Source organism: Callithrix jacchus, chromosome X (assembly GCF_049354715.1).
Source record: "Callithrix jacchus isolate 240 chromosome X, calJac240_pri, whole genome shotgun sequence".
Classification (NCBI taxonomy): Eukaryota; Metazoa; Chordata; class Mammalia; order Primates; family Cebidae; genus Callithrix; species Callithrix jacchus.
Genome location: NC_133524.1, coordinates 58,074,877 through 58,086,205, shown reverse-complemented (window position 1 = coordinate 58,086,205; position 11,329 = coordinate 58,074,877).

The window sequence follows — 11,329 nt, the reverse complement described above, 5'->3', positions numbered from 1 at the left end:
TTGTGTCCAGTGGGTACATATATCAGCAGAGGTTGCAGCATCTCTGTTGGTGGTTTCCTCATTTTCTGTGAATTAAAACATGGTGCGGTTATGCCAGAAGGGTACGGATTTAATGTAAGCATGACTATGGGCAGTATCTTTGGCTGCTGGGAATGCTATTGTCTGGCATGTTCTTCCAGTATCCCTTGTTTTAAAAAGCCCATTGTGTCGTTCTGTGATACCTGTTACTGTAGGACCAGAGAATAAATGAGAAATCCAAGCAGTGTTGTTTGGTAATGCCTACGGTTGAATCTTCTTTGCACAGAAGTGAGAGTCTTGCTCTCACTGAGTAACTTTGTATAACTTTTGTACACGCAAAGGCCATACAAATTATTTTATCAACTCCTCAATAATATTAACGGAGGTTGGTGCCTTTCGTGGGTGAGCCAAGAGTAAGCCTGTGTAGGTATTAATACATTGTTGTGGCATATGTAATAGTTCCTGCTGCTTCAGAGAGAGGCCCAATGAAATTGACTGGATTTGCCAGTTCTGATACGAACCTTCTCCCGTCGTGCAGTAGGTCCAAGTCTCTAGATTTGTGGTCTGTGGTATAGTCCCTAACAGTTTCTTGTAAATGTCTCTTTGCTGGGTCTATCTTTCATTATGAGTTGATTTTCATATTCTCATGATGCCGAAATGCTCTGACCTCTCCTGTGCAGGGTATAGGGTAGCTCTTACCAAAGTTCCGGTGTCTCCCCTCCCTTCAAGAGCATTGACTGCTCTGGTAGTTTAGCTAGTTTGTCAGCTTCCACGTTGTATCACACCTTCTCCATGTCTATTTGGTGTGAGCTGAGGTATAGTATATAAAGATGTGCAGGGTGGAGGCCAATGTGCTGATATTTCCCCCCCCACATCTCGTTACCTCAAATGTCTCAACCTTGTATGTTCCAGCCCCGATTTTGCCCAAATCCAAACAGAAGAGCCCATTAGCCACTGACCAGGAGTTGCCAAAAATGTGAAGCTTAGTAAAATGTTTGTCAAAGGCCTTCTCTATTTCTAGCAGTGTTGCACACAGCCTGGCCCATTGGGCACTTTGGCCCATCCCCATATGGAAATTGCAGTCTTTGAATAAGGGTGATAGGCTGTGGCTGTCCTTTATCTGGCTCTCTTATACCCTGTGCTCACTCCATTGGTAAAGAAAAGCATTAATTTTCTTGTTTTGAGAGTGCTGGCCATCTTCCCTCCATTCTCCAGTGAGCAAGAGCCAGGTGCGTTTCCAGGGGTTTTGGCAAGTTAACCTCACTGACAGAGTGTGCGGCTCTTTCCTCACACAGTTGTGGCACTCCAGGAGGGCCAGGTTTAGTTTTATCCTGTAGATATCATCTTCATATTAATAAAGAAGCTTCTGCTGCTGATTCAGTTTACCAGGCAGTTCTGTCCATTACCCAGGGCATAACAAGAATCTCAGTTCATAGGGTATTGTCTCTGCTCTGTGAGGGCTTCTTCAGTTTTGATAAGTGCCCCGTATGCTGCCATGGGTGTCTGTTTAGTGAATACTTTAGGCTGAGTCTGAGAGCTACTTACACCAAAAGCCCATGGATGGGCATTTACTTGTCCAATTGGTCCAGAGGCTCCAGGAAGCAAATTTGAGAGCGGTGGAAACTTGTCATTGCAAATCTTGTCCTTGGGAGCACTAGGGGGAGAGCCAAAGTATTAGCCTCCTTTAGGTCACCCAGTGCCTGTTGCTGCTTAGGTCCCCACTGCAAAAGGGAAGCTTTACAGGTGTCTTGGTAGACATTCGGCAAAGATCAGCAAATATTGGAGGTGAGGGATGGGTTGGGCTATCATTCCGATCGAATGTTGGGGCTTCTTTACTGATGTGGGTGGTTTAAGCACGAGGAGCTTGTCTTTTATCAGATTGGAAATGGTTCACCCTTCTGAGTTCCTAGTGTAGTCCCCACATTTTACAGACGAATACCTCACATGGTGTAGGTATTGCCCATCCACTCCCAATGAGAGGTTGTTTACTCAGGCTTGTGATGAACCGTGAAACAGAGTCTTGGTCAGGTTCTGCTAGGAGGATGTCACCGATATAATGCCAAAGCTTAGTTTCTGGTGAAATTGTGGAGCAGGTGTCTATGTCCTGTTGGAAAGGCTGTGCAATTGGAGGGCCATTTAAGCAACCCCAATCAAGCTAGCATCACAATGAAGATGAGGGAAAACAAAATAAATACCCCAAAAGCAAGTGGGTGAAGATGTACTATTGATTCTCAAAGGTGGAGGTGAAATGTATTTGACTTAGCTGTGAAATTTGTACAGAATAGAACACGTTAGCCAAATCTATAACTCGAGATTCAAATTCAGGGGGTGTTAGATGCCCTGGATTAGTAGAAACTTACCACTGATATTTTGAATGACACCCATTATGGCAACAATGTCTGATAGAGGTGCTCTAATAAAGGGAATAGCCCTGTTGAACTCTCTATGGTCTACAGTTGGTTTCCACTCACTGCTAGTGTCTCTTAGTGCAGGTCATATGGGGAATTGAAAGGGGAGGTAGTAGGAATCAGTGCTCGTTTATCTATGTCACCTGTGACAGGCCATAATCCTTCAGTGTCTTGCCTCAGCTTCTGCTGTGGTGTATGAACCAGTAGGGGAAGGTTAACTGGTTCCCACCAGGAGGTGCCCACCAGTAGCATAAAAACTTTAGTCTTGTGTCATGAGTTTATCTACTGCCTCGGGAGGTCTGTTCCAATAATGGGGAAACAGATCATCTTGGGGGGGGCGGCGAGCAGGACAGAAGCATATATTTAGCAAAACTGGGTCAATTTTAGTAGTTAAGAGGAGAATTAACCCTTTAACCCCTTCCCTAGCGGGTAATCTACTGGAGGGAGAGGGAGTTCCTTTTGAAGCATGAATGTTTCTTGGCATTAGGGAGATCTGGTCACCCCTCACTGACAGAGTTAACCAGAGTTGTTCCTCGGAGCCCAAGCCACAGTTAATACGGTAAAAGGGCAACTGTCTGTCAGAAGGGACCTTCCCACACTGCAGGATCCCTGTATGGAAGAGGATTCTTAGGCACTTGGCAGTGATCAGAGACAGGTATGGAATATATGGTTGCCTCTGAAGGGAAAGCCAGCTGGGGGATCGTAATCTAATCCTAGTAAGTATTGCAATTGCTCCAAGATGATCTCACCAGAGATCATCCAACTTGGGACCTTCTTGTGCCTTAGAGTCTAACATAACTTCTTTTGTTCATCTCAGGGTTGATGCATACATGAAGGCCTGGCCGTAGGTGGTTTGTTTGGCCCAGGAGCGGGCAGCCTCAGTGTTGACAGTAACTTTGATTTAGGCCAGGTAAGATATTGTAGTGTTAGTAGGCAACACCTGACTCTGAGTTTGTCTTTCATGAGTTTCTATTAAATCCAGTGCAGCTATGGTCTCTTGAATCATTTAAGCACTAACCACCACACCTAGTAAAGGTTTTCTTAGGAGCCCTGCCCACCGAGAACCAATCAAGTGGACTCAGGACTGGATTCAGACTCCTCCAGTCTTGTCAAGTCATCCTGCCCCACCTCATTAGTTGCCTTCACTCCAACATGTCTAACTGGTGGAGGAGATCTTTGGCCTTGGCTAAACTTTTCCGTTGACAGACCTCCCAGGCCATCATGAGGTCTAATGTAGGGTGGGCAGCCTTCTAAGCCACAAAAATACACATCAGCAATACAAATGTGAACAGAGGTCCAATGCCTCTGTGTGGCGTCTTCCCAAATTCTGCGCTAATTATACAGGATCCTTCAGTGGGGACACAATTTTTCCATCATGTACTATCGCTGCCAATTGGTTTCGTTCCCCATTAGGTGGAATTCACTCCCTGCCGGTCACATTCAATAGAGCCAAGCAGCCCCTTGTTTGGTTCATGTCTCGGTTAAAGAGAGGCTGGGCCTTGGGTAAGAGAGAGGATGGGACTCCTTCTCAGAGCTAGAACTGACCCTTCCTTCTTGGCGCTCCCCCTTTTCCCCCCCATTTTTATTACTTTCTGGGTGGCTGCAGGCAAAGCAGAGGGTAAATATCCCAGTCCCTACCATGGTGACGCTGTGCTGCCTTTTCTTCTGGAGAGCACCTATTCTCCTCTCCAGAGACCTCTCGTCCAAACTGTCTCTCCCAGGAGTTTGGGCTCTTACCTCCTCTTTGGGTGGAACCTGGTGATAAGTTACTGCCAGCAAGGCCAGCACATGCCTCATGGTTAGGAATGCCTGTTCGACCTGAGAGCAGCCTTCTGCAGAGTCCCGGGGTGGGCACGGATATAAACATTTTTGCCTTCAGTCACTATGAATAACACTCTAGGTGGCTCAGCCCAAAGGTTGGGATATTAATATCCCTCTGGGCAGGGGATAGCATGGTGACAACTGCAACATCATAACTGAGTGTCACAACAGCAGATACATGCTATACCTGCTTGCAAAGACCTCTCCACCAGCTGCCCTTAAGAGACAAGCCTTGGCCTGATGTCTCTGCCTTATTGGCTCATTTACTTGCCTAGCTGTCTCCGGGGAGGAGGACATCCTCACATCTCAGACTACCCGAAATTCTCAAGTCAGCCACAGGGAACTCTTCCCACTATAGCCTGTTATGCAGTCCAGAGTAGCTCACCCTCATTCCAGAGGCATGCACTCCCTCTCTTTTTCTACCCAGGTGCACAATGTCCAATGTCTACTGAGGGGCGGGGGAGGACCCAGGCCAGTGGGCTGACCTCCTTCCCCAGTATTTTGGCATATCATACCCCAAAAGTCAGTTCTAATGGTGTGGATTCACTCAACTACTGGTGCTACCTCTAGGCCAGGTCAATGAGGCATAGGACGAGACTGCAAAAAGTATATTGTTGCAGTACAGTCATAAGCGATGCTAAGCCAAAGTGCTACAGAGATATTCTAAATGTAGAGTCTGAGAACTTAAGGCTGCCTAGGACTGACTTTCCAATCGACTGTCCTACTGACTGGGTAGACTGCCTGCCAATTTCTTGTTCCCCAAAATTCCATCCCTCTCACAACTTGCAGTGAGTTCCAAGATTTCTGGGCTGATCAAGAAAAACCACATGACCATGAGATGGCAGCAGCACACAAGAACGTTTTCGATTTTTGTTTTTGTTTTTGAGAGGAGTCTCAACTCTATCGCCCAGGCTGAAGTGCAGTGGGGAGATTTCCCCCCACTTCAACCTCTGCCTCCCAGGTTTGAGGGATTCTCCTGCCTCAGCTTCCCGAGTAGCTGGATTTAGAGACGCCTGCCATCACACCCAGCTAATTTTCATATTTTTCAGTAGAGATGAGGTTTTACCATGTTGGCCAGGCTGGTCTTGAACTCCTGACCTCAGGTGATCCACCTGCCTGGGCCTCCCAAAGTGCTGGGAATACAGGCGTGAGCCACCGCGCCCAGTCCAGAAGCTTTTGATTTTGGCGGTGCTTTGACAGGTTGCCAGAGAGGGGAAGTCTGTCACATCAGGAGACCTTCCAGAGGCAGCAGCAAAGGGCCACTGCCCAGAAGGGGAAGAGGGCAAAGCAACTCCTGGGATAGAGGAGAATAGGAGAGAACCTTTTGTGTCTGGGAGATATGACTCGGCAGCAAAAGAGGGAGTCTCTGGGTCAGAGGGCTCTGGAGGCAAGCAGTGGCATGGGGTCATTTATAGCCCCTGGATTTGCCTTAACTGTGGCTAGCAAATGTCGGTGCACTTCTGTGGGGCATGCAAAGCAGGCAAGCCCTAAATGGCCACACATATGCTTACTTGAGCTATATTTAAAGCAATTGCATGTGTAAAACATTGAGTTTGGCACTGGCAGTCTTTGAGCCCACTGTGAGGATGTATAATGGCAACACAGAGGCCAATATATGGAGGCCATCTTTAACCCACTGCTATAGCAATATGCCACTTCCTCAGCCATCTGATTAACCTGTCTGGCGTGGTCTGAGATGAGATCCACTCAATTTGTACTATCAACAGAACTCTAAGCAGCAAGGTGAGATCAATCTGCAGCATTGTTAACCCAAAGTTAAAACCTTAAGAGCACATGTACAATACTGTTATTGAGTTTCTATCTAAGAGAAATGAAAGCATAGGTCCACATAAAGACTGGCAGGTGAATGTTTATAGCAACTTTATTTGTACTAGTGGAAAACTGGAAACAACCCAAATAACCATATAGTGACATACTATACTACGACAAACAGTAATAAACTATTGATAGAATTAACAGCATGGGTGAATCTGAAAATAACTATGCTGATTTTAAGAAGACAAAAAAGAGTATATAGTATATAATTCTCTTTATATAAAACTCTATAAAGCACAAACTAAAGTGAGAGAAAGCAGATCAGTAGTTGCCTAGGGACAGGGATGGGGATGGGTAGGGAGGGAAGTAACATGAAGGGGCATGAGAAAAGCTTTGGAGGTGATGGAAATGATCGTCTTTTTGACTGTGGTAAGGGCTTATGCTTATAAAACTATAACTTATGTGTTATAAATTATATAAATTACATATAATTTCATTTAGTTTTAAATTTAAGGAGTGGCAAAATGTCTTGTGTCAAAGAACCCTCAAAACAACACCTTAACATGATTTATTCACCAGTTAACTTTTCTTTAAACATCAATAATAAATAAAAGTTGTGAGCACCTGTTTGTTTCTATTTGTTTATTTTAGTGTGCTATTGCTTTTTCACATCCCGGGTCATATTTTCAAAGTATCGTTTCACATTCTGTACATGTATGGGATTTTTCCCCCCACTATTAATAAAGAGCATCTCAAGCAAGGTCCTGCTTTCTACCTTAATGGTATGAAAGCATATTTGACTCACACATGAGCCACTCATGGGCAGAGTTATGGGTGGGAAGTCTGATATGTAAGGAACACTCTGGATTAGTTTTCCACTGGTGAGAAAATGAAAAAGTGATGAGCACTTTATCTAAATACCACGTGATGAGTCAAGTACTCAGACATACTAACTGGGTTTAGACTATTCTATTATCAAAATATTCCAATCAATTTCTGTGGACAGTTTGTAAACTCTCATTCCTAATGCCTCCTCATCCTACAAGGTCCCACTCAAAGGTCTCATAGCTTGTCAGACCTTTGGGGACGTGCTTTTTTTTTTTTTTTTAATTGAAAGGTAAGTCATGTGCAGAGCAGAGTGAGGCAAAATGCAGCCAGCGGTCAGGACTTAAAGACCTCTCCTCCTCCTGGGCCTTGAGAGTTTGGGAAAAGGTCAGGAAGAAAAGCCAACCATCTGAGTCCACTGGGCTTTGAAGCAGGGGTCTTGCATCTGTCCATGTGAGATAAATGATGTGAAAACCACTAACTCTGCTGCTGAACCAGCTGCAGGGAAAGGCTTTTCTTCTGATCAAGGTGACCATCTGGCTGTTGAACCTCATTTTGCACCAGGCCCTGATCCTTGAGCTGAGCCTGAGTCCACAGTTCACCTGCTGGAGAACCCAGAGTCAAAGCCCAGGCCCAAGTGAGGCCATCTGATTGCTGTTTGGGGTCCCAGGGACCACACTCCTGGCATTAGGAGGGCAGAGGGGAGGATGACAGTGAAATGACCAGAAGGTAAAGATACATGTGGATATTCTATCTTCACTGGGTCACATGGATGAAAGACAACAGAAGCTGGTAGTCAGGACACAAAGATGGCTGATTGTTCCACAGACATGGAAGGCAGGGGGCCACGTCTTGTAAAGTCCCCCAGTGTGCAAATGACAGAGACAGTTCTTACCACTGATGTGCTCTACTGGCAGACAGTGTGGAATTTTCCTGGAGAAGGCTCAGACCATCAGTCCCTGGTCCATCTTCTGGCCCCACAAAGAGGCTGATCAAAGAGAACATCCTCCATAGTGAGAGTATTGCACAAATGATTCCCTTTTTAGAAATTCTTCTAAGGCAGCCAGAAGATGACAAGTTTGCAGATGAAAGGAATCAGAACCTGGGCAAAATCTTGGAGTGGTCGAATGATCCCTGAATGTGGTTCGGAGTGTTTTCACTAAGATGAAGCAGAGGGAGAAAGAAAAACTCTGCACCCATACAAACTTAGAGAGAAAGCTGGAGCTTAATGTAACAGAGACCAGTCACGCTAGGAAATTTTATTACATTCTCGGGAGGGGTCCCAGGGTTCTGTGTGTGGGCTGGTTTCCGTGTTGCAGTAATTGTCAAGCTCCCCAAATTCCTACAGAATCACTGAATTACCCTTGGCAGAAATGCGGAATTACCCCTAACCCCACCCTCATGCTCCACCTGGACCAGAGAGAAAAACAACTACTTAAATTTTCAGAAATTACCAAACCTTGGCTCTAGCTCCACATCCTCGGCCACAGAAAGGAAAGTTGGAGTGAGGAACAGGGTGAACAAGAACTGCACCCACGCGCTGCTAGCACTTCCTCTTTTCGCCTTTTGCTCTTACGTGTGGGGTCAGAGGTTACTAGGCAGGGGTCACTAAGATTGTCAGTGGGAGGATGCAACCCCTGGTTAGTCCCTCCCAGCCAGTTCAACATGGGAGGCTCCCAATTCCCCTTTCCCGTTTCCTGTAAGGAAAGACACCACAGCTGTGCATCCCTCCTTTAGAAACTGCAGATTGGAGGTCTGTTTTTCCACAGAACCTAGTTCTGAGCCATTTCTAGCAAGTGAGAGTGACTGATTGGAAGCCTAATGGTGACAGCTACCCAGGGGTCAGGCTTAAGTAGTGGATTATCCTGGTAGTGAACGAATTTCAGATTTTACATTTGCATTGCAGCATTGCCAGAGTGACAATTAAGAGAGTTGGACCTGGCAGCAGGCAGGACCAACATTTAAAAGATAAACTCCCAGTTCATATACACGTCCTTGTGTTCAAGGTCATGCAGCAATATGCGGGAAGCCAGCGCAGTCCTGCATGTGAGTGGAAGGCTGTGGGTTAATTTGTCATCTGTGCCTTCTGAACACAAGAGGTGACTATGCTCTGTACAGCCCCAGGAAGAGAGTATTCAAGATTGAGTACTATTTTAGTATTTTTTTTTCTCATGATTTGGTGGTATCTCATTATATCTCTTGACTATAGACACACCAAAAGAAAAGGGAATTTTCGTTTGCTTTCTTTCTGTTGTTATTTTGGTTTGTTGATTTCTTCTTTTTCCTCTTTTTTTTTTTTTTTGGTTACTAAAATGTCTCTCTTTCTCAATACAAGTTGCAAATTCAATGACTAAATGATGGATTATTTGCCACATAAGAAGGGCAAAAACATGGGCTATTTGCTCCCATGAATTTTTGCCTATTTTAGACCCTAAACCAAATTGAGAAAAGCACGATTAAAACACTCAAAATGCCAATATAGTAACATGTATACACTTTGTGAGACTAACTCGAGAATCTACTGCCCTGCTTCTCCATGGATAGGGCTCTGTAAGGCAGGACTTTAAATGAAATCCAAGCACCTTTTCTCTATCTGTTTAGCTCCGGTGCAGGAGAACAGATCAGCATTTAAGGTATAAATGAAATTAGTCTATTCCTGAAGAGAACATTTGCTAGTCACATTTGTGGTGGAAGAAGCAATCTCACAACACAACAAAGCTCTCCTTGTGAGTGGAGCAGGCAAGCCCTGGGTAGGGTGAGACTACAGGGCTCAGAGGCTCTAATGCCCTAAGCCAGTGATGCTCCTTTGTGCCAGAGGCTGGGTTTTGTAGCAAACTCAGTCCAGGCCAGGGAGCACTGGGTCTACCAAGAAACCTAAGTAGTCAACTAAACCCCCTGAAATAGCCAGACCTATTTCTTTAATCATTAGCATTATCTGTATACCTTTAGGGGGTACAAATGCAGTTTTGTTACATGGACATATTACCCAGTGGTGAAGTCTAGGCTTGCCAGAGCAACAACAGGGTGGTAGATCATCTCCCTTGTGCAGCCAACAGCTGTAACCGTGGCAGGTAGGGTGCCTACTGTTCATACCGACTACAGAGAGCATGTACTTCTCTAACCTGATAAAAGATATGAAGCTGGTTATCAATTTGTTGCCTCTCACCTCCAAATTCACCCTTCGATATATATTCTCTGATAATAGAGAGATTTTAAAAGTATCTCTCCTTTAAAGTAACACCAAAGAGCAGGATGTTACACTTATGTAATAGAGGGCTCTGGAGGGACAGGCATTGAAAACGGAAGTGGTACTTCTATGATTTCTGACTCTCTGAGGTGCAGAGGTGAGGACATTGAGGATGCTTTGTCCCAGGCCTCGGCCCAGAACAACTGTCGCTCAGCAAACCTTCAGTCCTGGTGTGGCCTGATGATCGGCTTCTTGTGGCCCTATTGAGAGGGACATCCTGTACTCCAAGCCATTTGTCCACTGCTTCCCTCTGCTCACTTGCTCCATAGCCACACACACACACACACACACACACACACACACACACGACCAGGTTCCTGTAATCCTTTCAATACCTCTCAATACGGAGCTCCCACCCTGATCCTGTGCATGGGTCATTGTTTACTCCAGGCCTCCAACTGAGCCAGGACCCCCCAATCCCTACTTCACAGCCATATACTAGACACCAGCTATGGCTTGTCCACACTACCATGCTCCAAAGGGTGCCTTCTTGCTTCCTCTTAGACTGTAGACCAGTTTTGGCTTTGCAGATCAGCTCAGGTACTGACTGGCAAACCAGTGGAACTTCTCTGCCATCCAGTGGGTTCTTCTCCAATGTGGTGTAAAATCCAGCCTTTGGGAGAAGTTTTCATTCTAAATTTGTCTTTCCTTGGGTACTCGCCCCCAGCCCCAGAAAACCCCAGATAGAGTTGTTCTTATATCCTATATAAGATCTTTTTTCATAGTTTAATGATTCTTTATGTTAAACTTTCCCCTTCTAGATCACTGTGTGCTTTCTATCTCCTGACTGGATCCATACTGCTACAGAACGCAATATCTACAGCAAGCATTATTCTTAACGGAGAATCACTGAAAGCTTTCTCTTTAAGAGCTGCATCAAGTAAGGATGTCCACTACCACCACTTCTACTCAATAGTATGCTGGGGGTGGGGGTGGGGGTGGGGTTCCAAACAGAGCAGTGGTGCAAGAAAAAGGAATGAGATATTTGGAAAGGAAGAAGAAAGACTGGCACTATTTGCAGACGATATGACAGTGTACATCAAATTCTACAAAGTATTACAGACCAATTATTAGGATCAATAGAAGAGTTTATGCACTCATAGGATAAAATGTTAATGAACATAAACCAGTTGCATCCTATTTACCAGCTACAAATTTAGACAACGAAAATTTCAAACATAGGATTTGCAAACTATGACATGCCTAGGATAAAAAAAATTGCCTGTGGGAAAAA